The sequence below is a fragment of the Piliocolobus tephrosceles genome, chromosome 2 (genome assembly GCF_002776525.5).
Source record: "Piliocolobus tephrosceles isolate RC106 chromosome 2, ASM277652v3, whole genome shotgun sequence".
NCBI classification, from domain to species: Eukaryota; Metazoa; Chordata; class Mammalia; order Primates; family Cercopithecidae; genus Piliocolobus; species Piliocolobus tephrosceles.
Window position 1 is genome coordinate 181,193,844 of NC_045435.1, and position 23,741 is coordinate 181,217,584.

General features: G+C 37.4%; 1 long non-coding RNA gene and 1 pseudogene across 1 annotated transcript in view; both read right to left on the reverse strand.

The window, feature by feature from the left end:
- Nucleotides 1–23,741, reverse strand: part of LOC111544256 — a 530,430-nt gene that overhangs the window by 333,039 nt on the left and 173,650 nt on the right. The window lies entirely within an intron of this gene.
- Nucleotides 8,266–9,757, reverse strand: LOC111544253 (annotated as a pseudogene).

Consider the following 23,741-nt stretch of genomic DNA (forward strand, 5'->3'; position numbering starts at 1 on the left):
TTTTTTGTGTTTTTAGTAGAGACGGGATTTCACCGTGCTAACCAGATGGTCTCGATCTCCTGACCTCGTGATCCGCCAGCCTCAGCCTCCCAAAGTGCTGGGATTACAGGCGTGAGCCACCGCGCCCGGCCCTAGTTTCCTTTCTTCTAATGTCTCGGTATAGTTTTGGTACAAGGATGGTGCTGGCTTCAAAAAGTGAATTAGGATGTGTTCTCTCTTCCAATGACATTAAATGATCTAATATACTACTCAGAAGAAGATTGGAGGAATGGATTTAAAAAACATGGTAAACGTGCTCTAACAAAATGACTAAAAGGAACTCACTTAAAATAAAACAATATAGATAACTTTAAAGTAAAAGTATGTACAACGGTGCACCATTCAGTCATTAAGCCAAAGAAAGCAAGAGTGACCATCATATTATCAGACAAAGTAAAATCAATGCAAACAATATTAATAAAGGCAGAGCAAGTATTACATAAGAAACATCAACCCCCAAATAGGTCACAGAAATCCTAAATGAATATTTACCAAAAAAGGGCCACAATTATTTGCATAAAAATGATAGAATTAAGAAAACAAAAAGGCAAATAAACGATCATAGGAGATTTCAACATCCGTGTCTCAACAATTACTGGAAAAACTAGACATGAGTTTAGCAAGAATGTAGAAGAACTCAACAACATCATTAATCAATAAGATCTGATTTACATATATAGAACATTTCATTTAAAATCAGCATAGTACACTTTTCATTAGTGTGTACAATGTACATGTAGCATGACACACCATCTATTGGACTGTTAAAAAAAAAAAACCCTCAACATATTTAAAAGAATTAAAATTTCTGAGAACAATGGAATCTGGAACTCAGTAACAGAAGTATATGAGGGAAATCTCCAAATGCTTGGAAAGCAAATGACACACTTAATAATAACATAATTAAGTAATTCATGAATCAAAGAGAAAGTTTCAGGGAAAATCACATAGTACATTGAAGTGAATAAAACTACAAACTTATTAAAATATGTGGACCACAGCTCACAAGAAAATTTATAGCACTAAATGCTCACATGAGAAGAGAATCAATATCTCAAATCAATAATTTAAGCTCCCACCTCAGTAAACTAAAAATGGAGCAAAATAAAACCAAAGAATGCTGAAATAAGTAAATTAAAAAGGTAAGATCAGAAATCAGTGAAACAAAAAACTGATTCTAATTAAAAGACCAAAAAAAAAAAAAATTGAAATGGACCAAAAAAAAAAAAAAGAAAGAGATACGAATTACTAATATCAGGAATGATCTGGAAGATACCATTACAGATACTACAGTCATGATAAGGGTTATAAGGCACTATTACAACTAATTCCATACACACAAGTTCGACAACTAAGATAAATTGGACCTAATCCTCAAAAGCACATACTACCACCACTTATTTAAAATAGGTAAGTTGAATCACCCTAAAATATTAGGAAAATTGAATCTGCAATGTAAACTCTCATAAAAAAGAAATCTCTAAGTCTAGATTGTTTCACTGGAGACTTCTATCAAGTATTTAAAGAATTAATATCAGCACTACACAATCTCCTCCAGGAAACAGAAGAGAAGGGAAGACTTCCCAAATCATTTTATGATTTATTATTAATTTATTGTACTGACACCAAAACCAGGCAGAGAAAATACAAGCAAAACAACAAATACAATCCTTCTTATAAATACAAAAATTCTTAAGAAAATATTAAGAAATATATTTTAGAAATATATACAAAAGAATTGTACACCATTACCAAGTGAGACTTAATACATGTCTCCGAATAGAAAGAACAGACAGGAGCTTCCTCAACTTAATAAAGAACATGCACAGATTACCTATAGCTAATATTCTAAGGGTGAAAGACTGAATATTTCCCTCCAAAGATTGGGAACAAAGAAAGAATGTCCACTTTAATCACTGCTGTTCGACATCATTCTGGAAGTCCTAGATGGAGCAACAAAACAAGTAAAGGAAAAAAAGGAATATAGATCAGAAAGGAAAAAATAAAACATTTTATATTTGCAGATGACATGAAAGTCTTCATAGAAAACCTCAAATCATCTCAAAAAACCCTTCTAAAACTAATAATTGAACTCAGCAAGGTTGCACCACAGAAGAACAATGTTCAAAATCAATTGTATTTCTATATGCTTGCAATGAATGCATGGAAACTGAAATAACCATTTATAATAGCTCAAATAATGAAATACTTAGGTGTAAATCTACACAAATATATAAAGGACTTGGATTTTGAAAATTAGCATGATATTATTAGACATAAATTGTATTTAGTTTTCCATATGTCTGTCTGTCCTTCATCGATTACAGTTCTTTAGCAGAAGCCATTTAAACATCCTTGTATGGCAGTATTCAGCAGTCTTATTGCTTAAATGTTACATATGTTTTGCAAAGAGATAAAGAAGTTAAAATAAATAGTGACAGGCATGTATTTAGAAGTTTGGAATGTAGAATTTAGTTTGGTACTTAAACACTTTCTAATCACGAAGGAAACCGATTTTGACAGTAGATGCTAACACTGTCGTCCGACTCCCATGTTAGAGTGAAGGCTTGAATTCATTGTGATTGGAATCTCCAGATTGCCTTATAGCTTTCTCTATGACCCTTCTACATTCTCTGCTAAGCAGTCTTGAATTTTAGCTCTGCAAAAAAGGAGTGGTGTTGGGGGACTCATGTAAGAAGATGAGAAAAAAAAAAAAAAAGTTTGGATATGTAGGAAGCTTGTGGGAGGGAAGGTAGTTGTTCAGATACAGAGCTGTGTCTCCTGACTCACTATTTGCCTTTTTACGAAAGGAGCTACCTCCTCATCCTAAGAACAAAGAGCAGTTGGCTAATTAGTGTCCTTAAATTCCCCAAGGAAAGTTATTTCGATAGCTGTGACCTTTGTTTCAGTTGAAATTTTTGATCTCTCTTTCTCCTGTGACTTCAATTTTTGCTTTTGGTTATGATAACTTATATAATTTCACATTTTTAATTATACAGTTCTTAAAGGCAAAACTTTGGCATTATGCACCTCTATAGCCTTCACAGCACAACACAGCTACAGGCTTTGCTCATAGTAGGGGTCCAAAAATATTGGAGAAAAGAAATAAAAAGTGTTTGTTTTTTGCCTAGCAAAGCACTATGTTACATTCTGGGATCACACCAGTGAATAAAGCTGGCATTTAAGTGTTAGAAGGCACACATCAAAACAATAATCACATATGCTAATGTAAACTCATAAAATATTATAAATGGCATTAAGGGAGTAAATGTTAAGTATACTATGGCTAGAGTTGGAGTGAGGATTATGGCCAGATTTAGAAAAGGCATCTATGAAATGATATTTAAGTTCTCTGGTCTGAGAACTTAGCCAGGTATAAGCCAAAGAAAAGAGCATTCTAGCAAGAATGAACAGCTTTAGTGAAAAGTAGACAGGAGCTTGAGGAACTGAAATAAATTAACAGAACTGAATTGGGAGTTTAATTTCTCCCTCTCACCTTAATCCTCCATTTTTCCTCCATATAAGAAATGAGAAGGTGCTCATGCCCCAAGGAAATTAAGCAGTTCATCAGGAAGCAGCACTAGTGCAAAACATTAACATGTATTCCCTTGATTATCTAAAGAAATATTTCTCTCTGTTAAAAAAGAAGTCTTATTATTCCACAAAATTGGGGAAACTTAAATAAATATTGAAGTGACTTTGATGTAAAAATGGTCGAAGTGTCTTTCTTATTCTAATTGTGTTTTTGTCTTCAGAAGGTAATCACTGACCATTACTGCCCTTAGCTGCAGCCTACACATTCTTTCATATTTTGTGAGGTTCATTTTTCTCATTTGGCAATTTTAAATCAAGTAAAGTCTAACATTTTTAGTTTTCCGAAGTAGAAATATAGTTAACAAACTGCTCTTATCAAATTGTAAAAGACTAAGATATATATGCAAAGAAATTTATTGTAACCGAATTGTATGTGATTTAAAATTAGTTATCAATGGATTTAAAATAAATTGATTTTTTCACATCCTTGATATTGTCAAAATCTATTCTTTTTTAAATGACATTTTAAAAGGCTTTATCATTAAGAAAGAGAAATAACTAGTGAGACCCTAATCAACCTTAACACATACATAATAGCCATCCCTGCTATTATTATCAGCCATCGATGTTCCAAATAATTTGAAAGCATAAACAAGACACAGTTTTCTCACAGTAGGAGGCAAGCCAAGTAGAATAAATACTAGGGGAAAATTCTAGAGAATTTTATGAGAGGTAATTTGTACATTCTTTCATTTCTTTTTGGTTTCTTTTTCAACTTGGGAAATTATCTAGACTAGCCTTTTGTATCTGCTTTTATGATAATTGTCAAATAAGGCCTCTGGCTTAGTATCCTCATAGAAACAGCAGCTTCTATTAACCATCTGTTGTCCCTTTAATTACGGTTTCTATAATGATTGTGAAAGAATAGAGATGAAAATTTGATAAATTGGGGAGCACTAGACCAAAAGCATTCATGTATATTAGTCTGAAAAAAGCACTTCTATTAGACAACTTTCTATTGCACATTCAAAAATTCATCAGAAAGTGATATAAAAGAAAAATTGATCTGCCTTTGACACTGGATCTTAATGTATGATTGTGTTCAATATTTCTTAGGTTTGGAATATGTTGAAGGAACCTCACACAAGCAGAAAATGGTAAGTAGATGAGAGTTTTATAAATAATAATTTTAACTATTTAGGCCTCAGAGTTAATTTCTACCATACTCCATGAGAAAGATATGCCGATGAATTTTCCTTCCTTGCTACAGTCAGCAGAAATTGAATTAGAGATAAGCCAGATCAATGTTTCTTTCCAGAAAATCCCTGATGCCACCATAAACCTTCCATATTTTATGTTTTCCTGGAAGTTTTAGAAAAGTACAACTGAACCCACACTTTAAAGATACCCCATTTCACGTGGCAAAAATATAAAAATTACTACCATTGTAATCAGGCCTCCTGAACCCTCTCAGGCTGTGAATAAATCAGTCATGCATTTTGAGTTTCATTTCACATTTTCTTCTTCAAAAATAAGTGTTTAGACAATATATTACGGTGAAAAGCTAATTGGATAATTCTGTATCCTGCTTGAAAAAATTAATGACTGTGAGATGCTGGGAAAGTTATTCTTGCTCTTTTAGTCTAGGTTTTCTCAACAATTAAAAACTATCAGTCGAGGCGTCAAAATAATCTGTGATTTTTCTTTTCACTTCTTTCAAAATTTTATGTTTGTCTTTGGTAGCTGAAGTTTCATTATGATGGGTCTTTTTGTGATTTTCTTCCTGTTGCATTTTATTTTTAATCGAATGGCTTCATACAAACTTGCCTTTATTGTTTTCACATGTTTTAAAAAGTTCTGTGTCTTTGCTTTTAAAATATACCTTTGATCACATATATTTCTTTTTTTTTTCTGCTAGAAATCCACTTGGAAGTAGCATTGGCTATGTCTCTGTCATCACTGTTTTTTATTTATATTTTCTTTGTTCCCCTGTATGCCATTATATGTACTATTTTTTCTTTCAATATATAATAGCTTTATTGAAACATCATTTATATATCATATTACTCACCAATTTAAGGTGTATAAATCAATGGTTTTTAGTATATTCACAGTTTTTCAACCATAGTCAATTTTTGAATATTTTCATTGCCCCATAAAGAAACCTCATAACCATTAGTCACACCTCATTTCCCATAAATTGGCCCTCAGCCATAGATAATTACTAACCTACTACCTGTCTCTATAGATTTTCATATTTTGACATGTAATAAAAATGGAATCATATAATACAACACCCTTTGTGATTACTGTTTTCAGTTAGCATGTTTTCAAGATCTATTCATATTGTATCATGTCAGTACTTCATTACTTTTTATTGCCAAATAATATTTATTATATGGGTAGAATACATTTGTTTATCCATTCATTAGCTGATGGGGTTTTGGATTGTTTCCACTTTTTTTGACTATCATAAATAACTCATTTATGTGAATATTTGTTATGGACTGAATTGTGTCCTTCCAATGCTCATATGTTGAAGCCCTAAATCACGTTCCTTAAAATGTTTTTCTATTTGTAGATAGGACCATTAAAGAGGCAAGTTAAAATGGAGTGCTCAGGGTGGGTACTAATCACATATGGCTGGTATCCTTCTAAGAGGAGGTTAGGACACAGACCACATAGAAAGATTAATAATACCATGTGAAGACACCAGAAAAAGAACACTATCTACAAGTCAAGGAGAGAGACTTCAGAACAAACAACCTGTCTGACACCTTGATTTCCAGCTCCCAGCCTCCTGAAATGTGAGAAAATAAATTTCTATTGTTTAGGCTACTTAATCTGTGATATTTGTTACAGCAGCTGTAGACAAATACATTATTCACAAACAAGTTTTTGTGTAGAGGTATGTTTCATTTCTCTTAAGTATATACATAGGAGTGAAATTGTTGGTCATATGCTAACAGTGTGCTTAAACTTTTGAGCAATGGTCAGACTGTTTTCTAACATGTCTGCACAGTTTAAATTGCCATCAGTAGTAGAAGAGGATTCCAAGTTCTCCACATCCTTTTTTTTTTTTTTTTTTTTCCCCTCTCTCTTCTTTTTTTGGTATAAACATCTTAGCAAATATGAAGTGTCATATTGAAGAAAATCATATAACTCAAGATTATGAAGACTTACTTCTATGTTTTCTTCTACAATTTTTATATTTTCAGCACTTACTTTTAAGTCTATGATTCATTTGGGGTTATTTTTTATGTACAACGTGAGGAAAGAGTATATATTCCTGGTTTTGCATATGGATATCTAGCTCTCTCACCACAGTTTGTTGAGAAGACTATTCTTTTCCTCACTGAACTGTCTCTGCCTTGTTGAAAATTAATAGTTACTTGAAAATTTATTTCTGGTCTCTATTCCATTACTCTTTATGGCTATCCTTCTGCTAGTATCAAACAGCCTGTATTACTGTAGCTTTGTAGTACATTTTGAAATAAGGAGTGTGATCCAAATGTTGTCTTTTTTAAAAAGTATGTTTTAGTGATTCTAGGTCCCTTGCAGTTCCATATTATGTTAGTTCATTTTCACACTGCTATAAAGAATACCTGAGACTGGGTAATTTGTAAAGGTAAGAGTTTTAATTAACTCACCATTCTGCATGGCTGGGGAAGCCTCAGGAAACTGACAATCATGGTGGAAGGTGAAGGGGAAGCAAGGCACATTTTACATGGCAGTAGGAGAAAGAGAGAGACGGGGAAGTGCCATACACTTAACAATCAGATCTCATGAGAACTCACTATCACAAGAACAGCATGGGGGAAACTGCCCCATCATCAAATCACCTCCCACCAGCTCCCTCCCTCAACACCTGGAGATTACAATTCCAGATAAGATTTGAGTAGGGACACAGAGACAAATGATATCAATATGAATTTTCGGATCAATTTGCAATGTGCACACAAAAAAGTTTAGATTTTGATAGAATTTTGTTGAATCTATAAACTTGGGAAGTATCACCATCCTGACAATACTAAATCTTCTGATCTATAAAAATGGCATGACTTTTCACTTATTTAGGTCTTCGTTAATTTTCTTAACAATGCTCTATAGTTTGCAGAATATAAGTTTTGTATGTCTTTTGTTAAATTAATTCCTAAGTGTGTTGACCACGTAGATTTTTCACAGATGCTTGCTTGTCAAGCGTTTTATAAATGAGGATTTAATTTTATAAAATTCATTTTCTGAATGTATTGGGAAGTTTTTGTATTTTATTCTACTGACCTAGTGTATCAGCTGATACAAACAAATTAATTAATAAATTAATTGATTTTAGAGTATTTAAAAATTGCATGCCTGGGATAGATCCCAGTTAGTCATGGTGTATAATCCTTTGTATGGGTTTGGTTTTCGATTTTGTTTTGTTTTTGTTTTTTTTTCTTTTTTCAGAGCTAGCTGAGGTTTTATTTTGGATCAAAAAAACAAAAACAAAAACAAAAAACCAACAACAACAACAAACAACAAAAGCAATTGAATTGTTTTGCAGCTGGAGGCATGGGCAAGGGTGGGGGCTGAAAGCTAGGGCTGAGCCTTGGGTGGGTCTCCTGTTGCCTGTACTCCCCTGCACAGCGGCCTCCCTCCTGGGCTCTGGGGCAGCCTCAGGAGGGGCAGGCTGGGAGTGGCTGCTGCAGCTGTTCACTTGGGCAAAACGTCGGGGAACTTGGACACCAGCTTCCCATCGCGGCTCTCAATCTTCTTCACAACCACAGCCCTGGTGGAGCTGGTGTGACTGAAGGAACTGAAGCCCGCACCAGAGCCAAAGCTGCAGCCCACACCATAGCTGAGGCTGGGTCTTGTGAAGCCCCCATAGGAGGAGCTCAGGTCACCTGCATAGCCTCTGATGGTCTTAGTATGGTTACTCATGTTCTGCATCCCAGACTCCAGCCATCTCTCCTTGCCCTCCAGCAGCTTCCTGTAGGTAGTGATCTCGATGTCCAGGGCTAGCTTGACATTCATCATCTCCTGGTACTCATGCAGCTGCTGCTCCATGTCCTGCGTGGCCTGTTGCAGGGCTGCCTCCAGCTCCCACAGCTTGGTGTTGACATACTTAACTGCCAGCTCTCCACTCTGCTCTGCATCTGCAATGGCAGCCTCCAGGGAAACCTTCTGGCCTGTGAGGCCCTCAGTCTCAGCCTGGAGCTGGCTGATGTTCTGGTTCATCTTGGAGATCCCAGTCTTTGTATGCGACAGGTCATTACGGTGCTTCCCAGCCAGCGAGGGCAGCTCCTCATACCTGATCTGGTGCATGCTCTGAGCCTCCACCTGTCTGCGGTTGGCGATCTCCTCATACTGCGCATTGACCTCAGTGATGATACTGTCCATCGTGTCCAGGGAGCGGCAGTTGTCCATGGACAGCACCACAGAGGTGTCTGAGACCTGGGACTGCAGCTCCCGGATCTCCTCTTCATACAGCTGCCTGAGGAAGTTGATCTCCTCAGTCAGCCCTTCCATGTGAAACTCCAGCTCTACCTTGTTCATGTAAGCTTCATCCGCATCCTTCTTGATGAGGACAAATTCATTCGCCATCTTGTATGCTTATTGATCTCATCCCCATACTTGTTCTTGAAGTCCTCCACCAGCCTCTGCGTGTTGCCAAGCTCTGCCTCCAGCTTTAGCTTCTCCTAGCCCAGAGTCTCCAGCTGCGGCCTAAGGTTGTTGATGTAGCTCTCCAACATGTTGTCCATGTTGCTCCCAGCCATCTTCTGCTGCTGCAGAAGGCTCCACTTGGTCTCCAGCATCTTGTTCTTCTGCTGTAGGAATCGTACCTTGTCGATGTAGGAGGCAAACTTGTTGAGGGTCTTGATCTGCTCCTTCTCCTGGGTGCGCACGACCTGGATGTTGGGGTCCACCTCCAGGTTAAGGGGGCTCAGCTGGCTCTGGTTGACCATTATGGTGGTGATGCCTCCCAGGCCGCTGGCCCCAGCACAGCTTCTGCCCAGGCCACCCCAGAAGCTTCTGCTGCCCACTGGGGAGAAGCTCAAGGAGCTGCTGTGAGCACTGGGCCCACTCGTGTAGGAGTGGCTGCTGAAAGCCAGGGGCCGGAGATGGACACCTTTTAGGACTTCTGGGTCACCTTGATGGACATAGTGGAGGCAGGAGTGAAGGCAGGTGGGCGGAACCAGGCGGAAATTCCAGAAGGAGCAGAGAAGCTGATTCTTGGTCTGGATCGGACTTTCTAGTAATTTGTTGAGGACTTTTTTTCTCTTTATTTATTAAAATTTTGGTCTCCAGTTTTCTTCTCTTCTAATTTGTCTTGTTTGATATTAAGATAATAATTTTCTCATCAAACGAGTTGGATGAGAAAATTCTGTTTCTCATCGGGGTGTTATGTTTTTTGGAAGAATAGGTGAAGTATCGTTATTAACTCTTCTTTAAATGTTTGGAAGAATTCACCAGTAAAACTATCTTGGTTTGTAATCTTTGTGAATAGTTTTTTAAACTACTTTTCCATCTCTTTCCTTGTATAGGTCTATTAATATTTTTATTACATCTCGAATCCAGTTTTGATCATTTGTATCTCTCTGTCAAAATTTGTTATTTTAAGCTGATTTTTCTAATTTTATGGTATATTTTTTTCATGGCATTTTCTTATAATTATTTTTATCTCTGCAAGCTCAGTATTAATGTTCCTTCTTTTTCAGATTTTTGTAATTTGAGGTATTCTTTTTCTTGGACAGTCTAGCTAAATAGCTAAAGGTTGGTCCATTTTCTTTTCTATTTTCAAAGAATCAACTTTCAATTTTGATGATTTATTTACTGTTTATAAAAGTTAAACAGGTAAAAAAAATGAATAAAAATAATTATCTATTTCATTAATTTTTTACTGAGATCTTTATTATTTGCTTTTTCTACTTGCTTTAGGTTTAGTTTGCTCTTTTTTCCCCAATAGCTTATGGTGGAAAGTTAGATTATTGATTGAAGTTTTGTCTTCTTTTTAAACACAGGCGTTTAGAGCTTTTATTTTCCCTCTAAGGAATGCCTTAGCTGTACCTCCTGTGTGTATGCATATACATGTGTTTCAATGTAGATTTGAATTACTTCCTGAGGTTACTTGATGTCATCCAGAAGTACTTCCTTTAACATTTTTTAAAAGATGAGTCAGTTAGCAGTGAATTCTATCAGTTTTGCTTACCTGGGAATAGCTTCATTTTACCTTTATCTTTTTCAACTTTTTGTTAATATATTAGTATGGTATATTTGTCACAATTAAGTAATCAATAATAATATAGTATTATTAAGTAAAGTCCATAGTTTATTCAGATTTCCTTTGTTTTTACCTAACATTCTTTTTCTGTCCCAGGGTTGCACCTAAGATATCATATTACATAATTTTTGTGTTTCCTTACATTTTCCCCTAGCAGTGACAGTATCTTAGAACTTCCTTGTTTTTAATGAGCTTGATGGTTTTCAGGTATACTGATTAGGTTTGCCATAGCATGCCACTATTGGAGTTTTTCTGATGCTTTACTCATGAGTAGACTGGAATAATGCATTTTTTTCTTCATTTTTGCAAGGTAGTTTTATTGGATATAAGATTTTTGATTGACAGTTGCTTTTCTTTTCTTTCAGTAGTTTGAATATTGTTTCTTATGAGAAATCAGCTGTTATTCTCATTGGGATTCCTTTTATGAGTAGTCACTTACTTTTACTGCTTTCAAGATTTTCTCTTTGTCTGTGTCATTGATGCCATGATGGCTCTGATACAGAGCCCTTTGTTGCTTACCTACTTAGCATTTCTCTCACTTCTTTTATTGGTTGGTTGTTTTTATCGTCCAGTTTGGGAAGCTCTCAGCCATTATTTCTTGAATATTTTTTCAGCTATTTTTTCTCTCTCCTCTCTTGCTACTCTTATTCTTGGTAAACTACATGGAATCCCAAATTTCTCTGAGCTCTGTTAATTTATTTTTAGTTTTATTTTAGGTATGTATTTCTAACTGTGTAATGCCTAAAATCTCTCTTTAAATCCACTGATTCCTTTTTTTGCCATTTCAAATCTATTTTAGCTCCTCTAGCAAATTTTTAAATTTTACTTGTATCACTTTATAACTCTAAAATTTGTTTATTTTTAAACAATTTCAGTTACTTCACTAACGTTTCCTATTCAAAGAAACACTGTAATCGTGGCTTTCCTTAATTCTTAAGCATAGATTTCTTTAGTTCTTTGAATATATGTATGATAGATAGCTGCTTTGAAGTTTCCTCTGTTGAATTGTACACCTGGGCCTCTTCACAGTCATTTTTGTTTTCCACTTGTCAGGCCTCCGAGCCCAAGTCAAGCCATCGCATTCCCTGTGACTTGCATGTATATGCCCAGATGGCCTAAAGTAACTGAAGAATCACAAAAGAAGCAAAAATGCCCTCCCCTGCCTTAACTGATGACATTCCACCACAAAAGAAGTGAAAATGGCCAGTCCTTGCCTTAAGTGATGACATTACCTTGTGAAATTCCTTTTCCTGGCTCATCCTGGCTCAAAAAGCTCCCCCACTTAGCACTTTGTGACCCCCACTCCTGCGAGAGTACAACCCCCCTTTGACTGTAATTTCCTTTACCTACCCAAATCCTATAAAATGGCCCCACTCTTATCTCCCTTCCCTGAATCTCTTTTCGGACTCAGCCCGCCTGCACCCAGGTGATTAAAAAGCTTTATTGCTCACACAAAGCCTGTTTGGCGGTCTCTTCACATGGATGCGCATGACATTTTGGTGCCGTGACTTGGATCAGGGGATCTCCCTTGGGAGATCAATCCCCTGTCTTCCTGCTCTTTGCTCCGTGAGAAAGATCCACCTACGACCTCGGATCCTCAGACCAATCAGCCCAAGGAACATCTCACCAATTTTAAATCAGGTAAGCGGCCCCTCTTTTTATTCTCTTCTCCAACCTCTCTCACTATCCCTCAACCTCTTTCTCCTTTTAATCTTGGCCCCACCCTTAAATCTCTCCCTTCTCCTAATTTCAATTCCTTTCATTTTCTGGTAGAGACAGAGGAGACACATTTTATTCGTGGACCCAAAACTCTGGCGCCAGTCACGGAATCGGGAAGGCAGCCTTCCCTTGGTGTTTAATCATTGTGGGGACGCCTCTCTGATTATTCACCCACGTTTCAGAGGTGTCTGACCACACAGGGATGCCTGCCTTCGTCCTTCACCCTTAGCGGCAAGTCCTGCTATTCTGGGGGAGGGGCAAGAACCCCGACCCCTTCTCTCCCTGTCTCTACCCCTTCTCTGCTTTTCTGGGGGCAAGAACCTCCCAACCCCTTATTTCCATGCCCTGACCTCTTATCTCTGCACCCCAACCCCTTATTTCCATACCTTGACCTCTTATCTGTGTGCCCCAACCCCTTATTTCTGCACCCTGACCTCTTATCTCTGCACCCCAACCCCTTATTTCCACACCTCCACCCCTTTCCCACTTTTCTGGAGGGTAAGAACCCCCAAACTCCTTCTCTCCATGTCTCTACTGTTATTTTCTCTGGGCTTGCCTCCTTCACTTTGGGCAAACTTCCACCCTCCATTCCTCCTTCTTCTCCCTTAGCCTGTGTTCTCAAGAACTTAAAATCTCTTCAACTCACATCTGACCTAAAACCTAAATGTCTTATCTTCTTCTGCAACACCACTTGACCCCAATACAAACTTGACAATGGCTCTAAATGGCCAGAAAACGGCACTTTCGAATTCTCCGTTGTACAAGCCCTAAACAGTTTTTGTTGAAAAATGGGCAAACGGTCTGAGGCGCCCTACATCCAGGCATTTTTTACACTTTATTCCCTCCCTAGTCTCTGTTCCCAATGCAATCCTCCCAAACCCTCCTTCTTTCCCTCACGCCTGTCCCCTCAGTCCCAACCCCAACCATCACTGAGTCTTTCCAGTCTTCCTTTTCTACAGACTCATGTGACCTTTCCCCTCCTCCCCAGGCTGCTCGTTGCCAGGCTGAGCTAAGTCCCAGTTCTTCCTCAGCCTCCGCTCCTCCAGCCTATAATCCTTCTATCACTTCCCCTCCTCACACCCAGTCTGGCTTACAGTTTAGTTCCACGACCAGCTCTTCCCCATCTGCCCAGCAATTTCTTCTTAAAAAAGTGGGTAGAGCTAAAGGCATAGTCAAAGTTAATGCTCCTTTTTCTTTATCTGACCTCTCCTAAATCAGTTAGTGTTTAGGCTATTTTTCATCAAATATGAAAAACCCAGCCCAGTTCACGACTTGTTTGACAGCAACCCTGAGATGCTTTACAGCCCTAGACCCTAAAAGGTCAAAAAGTCATCTCATTCTCAATATACATTTTTTTACCCAATCCACTCCTGACATTAAATAAAGCTCCAACAACTAAATTCCAGCCCTCAGAAACCCCACAACAGGACTTAATGAACCTCACCTTCAAGGTGTACAATAATAGAGTAGAGGCAGCCAAGTAACGACTTATTTCTAAGTTGCAATTCCTTGCCTCTACTGTGAGACAAACTCCAGCCACATCTCCAGCACACGAAAACTTCCAAGTGCCGGAACCACAGCTTCCAGGGTTTCCTCCAGAACCTCCTCCCCCAGGAGCTTGCTACAAGTGCTGGAAATCTGGCCACTGGGTCAAGGAATGCCCGCAGCCTGGGATTCTTCCTAAGCCATGTCCCATCTGTGCGGGACCCCACTGGAAATTGGTCTGTCCAGCTCGTCTGGCAGCCACTCCCAGAGCCTCTGGAGCTCTGGCCCAGGACTCTCTGACTGACTCCTTCCCAAACCTTCTCGGCTTAGCTGCTGAAGACTGACGCTGCCCCATCAGCTCGGAAGCCTCCTGGACCATCACAGACGCTTTGGGTAACTCTTACAGTGGAGGGTAAGTCCGTCCCCTTCTTAATCAATACGGAGGCTGCACACTCCACATTTCCTTCTTTTCAAAGGCCTGTTTCCCTTGCCTCCGTAACTGTTGTGGGTATTGACAGCCAGGCTTCTAAACCTCTTAAAACTCCCCAACTTTGGTGCCAATTTGGACAATATTCTTTTATACACTCCTTTTTAGTTATCCTCACCTGCCCAGCTCCCTTATTAGGTCGAGACACGTTAACTGAATTATCTTCTTCCCTGACTATTCCTAGGCTATAGCCACACCTCATTTCCGCCTTTTCCCCCAGTTCAAAGCCTCCTTCACATCCTCCCCGTGTGTCTCCCCACCTTAACCCATAAGTATAAGATACCTCTACTCCCTCCTTGGCAACTGATCATGCACCCCTTACCATCTCATTAAAACCTAATCACCCTTACCCCACTCAACGCCAATATCCCATCCCGCAACATGCTTTAAAAGGATTAAAACCTGTTATAGCATGGCCTTTTAAAGCCTGTAAATTCCCCTTACAATTCCCCCATTTTACCTGTCCTAAAACCAGACAAGGCTTGCAAGTTAGTTCAGGCTCTGCGCCTTATTAACCATATTGTTTTGCCTACCCACCCCATGGTGCCAAAGCCGTATACTCTCCTATCCTCAATACCTCCCTCCACAACCCATTATTCTGTTCTAGATCTCAAATATATTCTCTTTACTATTCCTTTGCACCCTTCATCCCAGCCTCTCTTCCCTTTCATTTGGACTGATCCTGACACGCATCAGGCTCAGCAAATTATCTGGGCTGTACTGCCGCAAGGCTTCACGGGAAGCCCCCATTACTTTAGTCAAGCCCATATTTCTTCCTCATCTGTTACCTACCTCGGCATAATTCTCATAAATACACACTTACTCTCCCTGCTGATCGTGTCTGGCTAATCTGCCAAACTCCAATCCGTTCTACAAAACAACAACTCCTTTCCTTCCTAGGCATGGTTAGTGTGGTCAGAATTCTTACACAAGAGCCGGGAACGCATCCTGTAGCCTTTCTGTCCAAACAACTTGACCTTACTGTTTTAGCCTAGACCTCATGTCTGCATACAGCAGCTGCCACTGCTTTAATACTGTTAGAGGCCCTAAAAATCACAAACTATGCTCAACTCTCTACAGTTCTCATAACTTTCAAAATCTATTTTCTTCCTCCAACCATCGCTCAAGACAACACTTATGCTGATAATGTAGCTAAAAAAGTAGCCATCAAAAGGCATCAGATCCCATCGCTCAGGACAATGCTTATGCTGATAAGTTAGCAAAAAAAGCAGCTAGCTTCCAACTTCTATCCCTCACGGCAGTTTTCCTCCTTCACATGGGCCACTCCCACCTACTCCCCTGCCGAAACTTGCACCTGTCAATCTCTTCCCAGACAAAGCAAATTGTTCTTAGACCAAGGAAAATATCTCCTTCCAGTCTCACAGGCCCATTCTATTCTGTCATCATTTCATAACCTCTTCCATGTAGGTTACATGCCTCTAGCCCGTCTCTTAGAACCTCTCATTTCCTTTCCATCGTGGAAATCTATCCTTAAAGAAGTCACTTCTCAGTGTTCCATCTGCTATTCTACTATTCCTCAGGAATTTCTCAAGCCCCCTCCCTTCCCTAGACATCAAGATCAAGGTTTTGCTCCTGCCCAGGACGGGCAAATTGACTTTACTCACATGCCTCCAGTCAGGAAACTAAAATACCTCTTGGTCTAGGTAGACACTTTCACTGGATAGGTAGAGGCCTTTCCCACAGGGTCTGAGAAGGCCACAGCAGTCATTTCTTCCCTTCTGTCAGACATAATTCCTTGGTTTGGCCTTCCCACCTCTATATAGTCTGATATCAGACCAGCCTTTAAAAGTCAAATCACCCAAGCAGTTTCTCAGCTCTTGGATTCAGTGAAACTTTTATATCCTTTACCATCCTCAGTCTTCAGGAAAAGTAGAACAGACTAATGGCCTTTTAAAAACACACCTCACTAACCTCAGTCACCAACTTAAAAAGGACTAGACAATACTTTTACCACTTTCCCTCCTCAGAATTCAGGCCTGTCCTCGGAATGTGACAAGTTCCAGCCCATTTGAGCTCCTGTGTGGACACTCCTTTTTATTAGTCCCAGTCTCATTTCAGACACCAGCCCAACTTAGACTACACCCCAAAAAACTTGTCATCCCTACTCTCTTCTGTCTAGTCATACTCCTATTCACCGTTCTCAACTACTCATAAATGCTCTGCTGGTGTTTATGCTGCTGGTTTACACTGTTTCTCCAAGCCATGACAGCAGATATCTCCTGGTGGTATCCCAAACCACCACGCTAAATTATCTCTTAAAGTAAATAAATAATTGTTTTGGCAGGGCTGTGCTGAATCTCTGTGGGTACTCTAATTAGATGTCCTAGGTCCTCCCAGTTCTTAGTCCTTCAATACCTGTTTTTTCTCCTTCTCTTACTCAGACCTTGTATCTTCTGTTTAGTTTTTCAATTCATACAAAACCACATCCAGGCCGTCACCAGTCATTCTATATGACAAATGTTTCTTCTAACAACCCCACAATATCACCCCTTACCACAAAATCTTCCTTCACCTTAATCTCTCCCACTCTAAGTTCCCATGCCACACCTAATCCCGTTTGAAGTAGCCCTGAGAAACATCGCCAATTATCTCTCCATACCACCCCCCAAAAATTTTCACTGCCCCAACACTTCAACACTATTTTGTTTTATTTTTCTTATTATTATAAGAAGGCAGGAATGTCAGGCCTCTGAGCCCAAGCCAAGCCATTGCGTCCCCTGTGACTTGCACGTATAAGCCCAGATGGCCTGAAGTAACTGAAGAATCACAAAAGAAGTGAAAATGCCCAGCCCCTGTCTTAACTGATGACATTCCACCACAAAAGAAGTGAAAATGGCCAGTCCTTGCCTTAAGTGATGACATTACCTTGTGAAATTCCTTTTCTTGGCTCATCCTGGCTCAAAAAGCTCCCCCACTGAGCACCTTGTGACCCCCACTCCTGCCAGAGAACCCCCCTTTGACTGTAATTTCCTTTACCTACCCAAATCCTATAAAACGGCCCCACCCTTATCTCCCTTCACTGACTCAGCCCCCCTGCACCCAGGTGATTCAAAAGCTTTATTGCTCACACAAAGCCTGTTTGGTGGTCTATTCACACAGACATGCATGACACTACTTTTTGTTTTTTTTTTTTTTTTTTCCATGCATAGGCCAAATATCCCTGTGTCTTTATACACCTTACTTTGTTGTTGTTCAAAATTGGGGGATTTTAGGGAATATATTATGGCAACTCTAGAGAGCGACCCCACTCCTCTGGAGCTTGATGTTATTACTGTTTGCTTATTTATTTGTTTAGTGACCTGGGTGGACTATTTTAGTGAAGGCTGTTTTCCCTAGTGTGAAGCTTCTAATATCACTCAAGTTTTGGGCTGGTACAAGGTTACCCTGGGATGACTGTTGTTTTAACAGGACTGTCTTTAGCTGTCTCTTTCCCTGATATCTTTATTTAGCTGTCTGCCTCTGTTGGTATCACACACAGCTGTGAGACTCCAGAAATAGCCAGTAAATTGCTATATTTCTTTCAATGATGCACTGGAACATAAATTGCTCCACGATTATAGCCAATTAAATGCAGGTCCCTCTGTAAGGGTAGTTTCTGGGGCCAGTTTTTGGGGTTTCTTCTAACACCCAGAGAGCTCATCTTAGCTGCCTTTCCCCCTGGTTTTCTCTGGTAAAATAACTGAGCTATAATTTAGTTTGTGGCTGTTATGGAGTTACCAGCCTCCACTTAATTACTTAACACCAAAAATCACTGTTTTCAAGAGTACCCTTAGTCTTGAATTCCTCCATACTGTGTTCTAAATAACACCAGTTAGTTCATTTAGGGAGAACTTTAGAGCTGTCTGTTCTTATGACCTGCCTCATCCTGAAGAAAATCTCCATGCCATCACTCCTGACCTGCGAGTATGACTTTACTTAGCTTGTCCCTTTGGGCATGGAATCTCTCCCTCAAGTGGGCTAAAGAGAAGGTGACCGAGGACTTAATAATCTGACCTGCCACTTCTGAAATAGAGATGGCACCCTGTAAGTTGGGAGTAAGCATAGGAAGAGAGCTCCTACTCTAAATTGACTCATCTGAAATTTAATCTCTGCATTACAGAGATAGGCGATTAGAGTGAGAATGATCTTCTTGGCAATGCCCATTTGGAACAAAGTTTCTGTCACACAGAGCTGGGGTTGGAAAGAGCAGCAGTTTTGCTCTTCTTTTGTTCTTCTAATAGTTTTGCTCTTCAAACTTTTGTTCTTCTTAGTGAGATGTACTTGATTTTCTTGAATAAATATTCTTCACATGCTGTATGCCATTATGACAATTTCTGGGGACTTTGGTTGCTTTAGAAATTATTTTCATCACTTACGATTGTTTCACTGAGTAATAGGACTATAGAGCTCTTCACACTGACATCCCATAAGCAGATTCTCTTTTCTTCCCTATTCTTCTTTCATTTATATAATCCAAGCTTCAAATATCCAGAATACTCTAAATGTGTAAATATCAATTGCTATGTGGTTTATTTCTAGAATATCTCTAGCTCATTTTCAGACATTTAGGTAATTTTTAATAGTCCCTAATCCCTACACTTGAAAATTTTTGAGTTTGCTTCTAGTTCATTTAAACTTGGTCATTATAGACTGTTTTATAGTCTCATATTTTTGTGGTAAAATATATATAACATAACATTTATCATTTTAACCATTTTAAGTATACATTCAGTGGTAGTAAGCATATGTATTTCGTTGTGCTCTCATAATTTTAGTATATGTTTCTTTCGATGTTATTTCTGGTTTTGTTCATGATACCTAATTTTGTGTGTTTGGTGAGTTTTTAAGGTGAATTCTTGATTTTCCTACAAACATATTTGCAGGGAAACCCACACTAGAGATCCTGTAAAGGGCCTCTGTGTCCCTGCCTTCTACTCCATGAACCTACATCCTTAAGAAGAAAACAAACTCATGTATTCACTGGTCAATACAATCTGATCTTCTTTTCATCTTTTAGGAATTGTCTACTATTTCTGAAGTACAAAGAAGTCTATATTTTGTATTCCAGCAAATAGTAATAAACATATATATTTTAATAGCTTTTGGAAAATAATAGTAAAATTTAACATGTGTTTGGACAAATAATTTGAAATCAATATATGATGTATCGATAATATATGTATGACTTCGAAAATCAGAAAGTTAAGAGTGAATTATTCAATAAATTGTGTTAAGGCAATCATGTAAGAGCTTGAACAATTGGGAACAATTTTTAGATCAAGTTTAAGAGGCAGGCTTCTTTAATCATAAAACAAACAGGAAAAAAATGATATATTTGACAATGTAAAATTGAATGTTTCAACATCAAAAATGTCATAAATAACTGCAAAACACACAGAATTGGGAAAATAAGTTTAGAATACTTGTTTTCATATTGGAAAATCTTAATAATACAAATGATACAGTGCAAGCTGTAAATATCACATTTGAGAATAATTATTATCTGCATAAAACATAATTGAATACAATGATACTGTATGTAGATGTCAACTAATAAATTACTTGAAATAATAATGCTAATGTAGCAAAGTCTAATAATATTAATGTTTAAAACATAAACTTTCCTGTATATGGCTTAGTTTAGACATATGATCAGATAAAGTTTATTTGACCTAATATCAAAAATATAAATTATCCAGAAAAGATATTAAAAAGAAATATATAGGACATATACTAGAAGAAGCTTTAATTTATTTCATGAAAACAGAAAATTGGGTAAATTAAAATATTTTGGACAAAAATATTTTAAACATGTCAGTTCTTCCTAAAAATCATTTACAAACATGCATATATAATTAGGATACCCACATGAGAAGAGGGAATATTGAGGGAGGAGATTGAAAAATACTACTAAAGATTATCCAAAAGAATATAAGATCCTATAAAATATAAGTAATGAGAGAAGTCTAGTTTTAGTAAATATCAAAAAGTTAACAGTATTAAACACAACTAAAGCAGATGAATGAACTGGACTAGAGAGTCTAATAATATATCCTGATCTATGGGGAACATAGAATATGCACTTTAAATTGTTGTGGGAAAACATGTATCAAATTAATAATGAAAGAACAAGGAACTAACTAGCTCTTTGAGGGAAGATTATACAGTTGGACATTTTTGCCAAAATCATACAGATGGCTCCAATTTTAAAATAAAGAAATGTAGAATAAGCAGAAATTATTGAATAATTAATTAACCTTCAATATCTCACAATCCTTATACCTTTGAGCGTGTTGTGAAACTAGAACATATTCTAGTTTCTATATTCTAGAAGAATCTATAGATACATTGAATATATAGATACATTGAGAAGAATATATAGATACATTGAGATTCACATGATAAAATGATCTTTCTGGCAAAAATAATACCACAAACAAAAGTCAGATACAAAAACACAAATTGGAAAAAAAATGAAAAACAGATAGTAAACAATGGATAATATCTTCACATGCAATAATCCTTTTAAATCTTAAATCATAAAATAAACCAACATTTACCAATGTAAAATTGAATAAATTTTGTGTTAGACATTCCACTGGGCAAATATCAATAGAACTTAAACATGAGAAAAAATAATCAACTTTATTCAAACCTCAAAAGTGATCAAAGTAATACCAGTTTAAAATACACCGTTTTTCAACGACAAATATTTAAAATTATAATACCCAGTAGGGCAAAACTTTTGGGGGAAAGAATACTTTCATTTACACACGGTAATACATGACAAGGATGTAAATTGGAACAACCTCTGTAAATGGCAATTTTTCATTGCATATTAACAGAATTAAAAAGTGAACTCAATTTGACCTACCAATTTCACTTTAATTCTTGCAAGTGTAATAGGCATCATAGTTCTTCACTGACCAACATTTATTGAGTATGTTCTATATGCTAGTCACAGTGATGAGCATATTACAAACATCATCTTGTCTAACACCTGAGAAGCTACTATGAAATAGGAAACTCTTGCTATCTTGAGTTTCACCTGAGAACACTGAGTGAAACAAATACATCTCTTAAATATTCTAAAGCTATGTAGATCCAGAGCAAGATAAACCCAGAACCTCTTAACTTCAAAATGCATAATTTAAACATTATTCTATACTGCTGGCACATAGCATACACTACAAAGTAGTAATAGTTACTGTTTTGGGAATTCTTGTAACTGTATAGATAGTATGTGTGCATGTATATATATTCATATATATGTGTATACATAGCTGAATACATATGTGCATATATGTGTAAAGATCTATATGTGTTTATGTATATGTGTCTATCTATCTATCTGTCTATCTATCTATCTAATATGATATTCTGTAGTCATATTGGATAGGGGAAGCCAGATGATGACTGTAAACAATGGAAATCCTTTGTGAGTAGGTAAATGACAGGGTTAAGGAGTGTGTGTGTGAGTGTGTGCGTGTGTCTATGCACGTGCATGTGTGTGATGGATAGTATGGCGGGACTACACAAGAAGGATCTGATATACTAAAAATTGAATGTGAGAAGAAATGCTAGCAGCTAGACAGATAACCTGAAGTACTATAATAAAATTTGGGATAAGGAAGCAAGGCCAAGTCTGAGAGGGATTTCACAATGTGAGAGCTGATGTGGTAATTTATTGACTCTCACATTAGAGGGACAAGAAGAGTAAGAGAGGAATTAACATTGTACCTGCAGGTAAGTTTTCTTAGAAGTTTTTCAGAATACTTCTGAACAACCTCTTTGATTAATGATCATAGTAAAGCCAGAGTACTGCTTTTTTTCTCAAGACATATACAATCTGCCAAGAGTAGGAAACAGGTAGAAAACTATTTCCATGTTTTATTTTCATTTTTAAAAGGTCCTAGTGTTGCATTGCAAAAATCACAATGATTTGAGCAATGTACAGTGAAATGAAGGCTTCGTTGAATTAGCAATTTAAACTTGTGTTATATTAGCATCCTGTTGAATTATTACTCATCCTTGCTAATATAGCATTTAACAAGGAATTACACTGTCATGCCAGACTAGTGTAAAAAGAAACTTTAATGGGGCATGATGTGAAAGCTATTATGAAAGATACTATTGTAAGTATATGCAATCTTTCCAACGATACTATTTTGGATTTTCCTATAGGTATCATGATCAAATTGGGGGTGGAGGGCACTGAGACAACTGAGAATGAAGAGAATTTGTGTAGCTGAGTAGCCTGAGTGCTCTTGAATAAGATATTTTTGAGAGAACTAAATTATTTTTGTCAGCCTTTCTTGGAAAAGTTCCAGATGTATTGAAATAATAAAATTTGGGGCTTCTAATAACCTTTTTTTTTTTTTTTAATTTTCTTATTTGAAAATCAATGCCATAACTTGTAGTCCAGTGGCAGGATGGCTAATGGATTATTCTTAAACACTTTGGATGACCAGAAATGTGTAGGATATTTTTAATCTAAATAAAGAATTTACAGTGGGCCAAGTAACTTAATAAGCTAGTGATATGGAAGTTAATTTGGTTAAGTAGCAAACAGCCCTTGTGTTGTTTTCATATAGGTACAGTGGGGGGATAATTAAGGTGATGCCACTGGAAATCTGCTGACATTCAGGAAAAATGCTGCAGTTTCTTTCCAAGTGTCTAAAAGTGAAGATAGGCAATGTTTGGTTTCTCTCATGATCACTCAGTTTTGTGATCTGTATGAATAAAACTTGAAGAAATATTGGAAAAAAATTAAAAATTGTTTAATGTTTAAGAACACAACTTTGTCATTCTGTCATTGATATTATCTCCTTTCCTCTCCTCCACATAATACCAAAGCATGCAATTCCCACTCATCTGAATTCCTTTCTCATGCTCCTCATCTGAGACCCCATTCTTACGGTATTTACCTTCAGAGTTTGGTACATGCCATTCACTTTAGGATACATTATCCACCTCTTCCTTTCATTTATCTCTTCCAAGGCCTGATTTAAAATCATCTTTCTTCAGAGACACTTTTCCAATAATTTGTTTATTTTCTTACACTGCACCCATGGTCTGCCTCATCTTTCATTTGATATATAACCTTTCATTTTTTATAGACTTGTGACTGCCCTAAAGCTTGATCTCCAGATTTGTTCCAATCCGTTTGTTCTTTTTTTTTTTTTTTTTTTTTTTTTTTTTTTTTTTTTTTTTTTT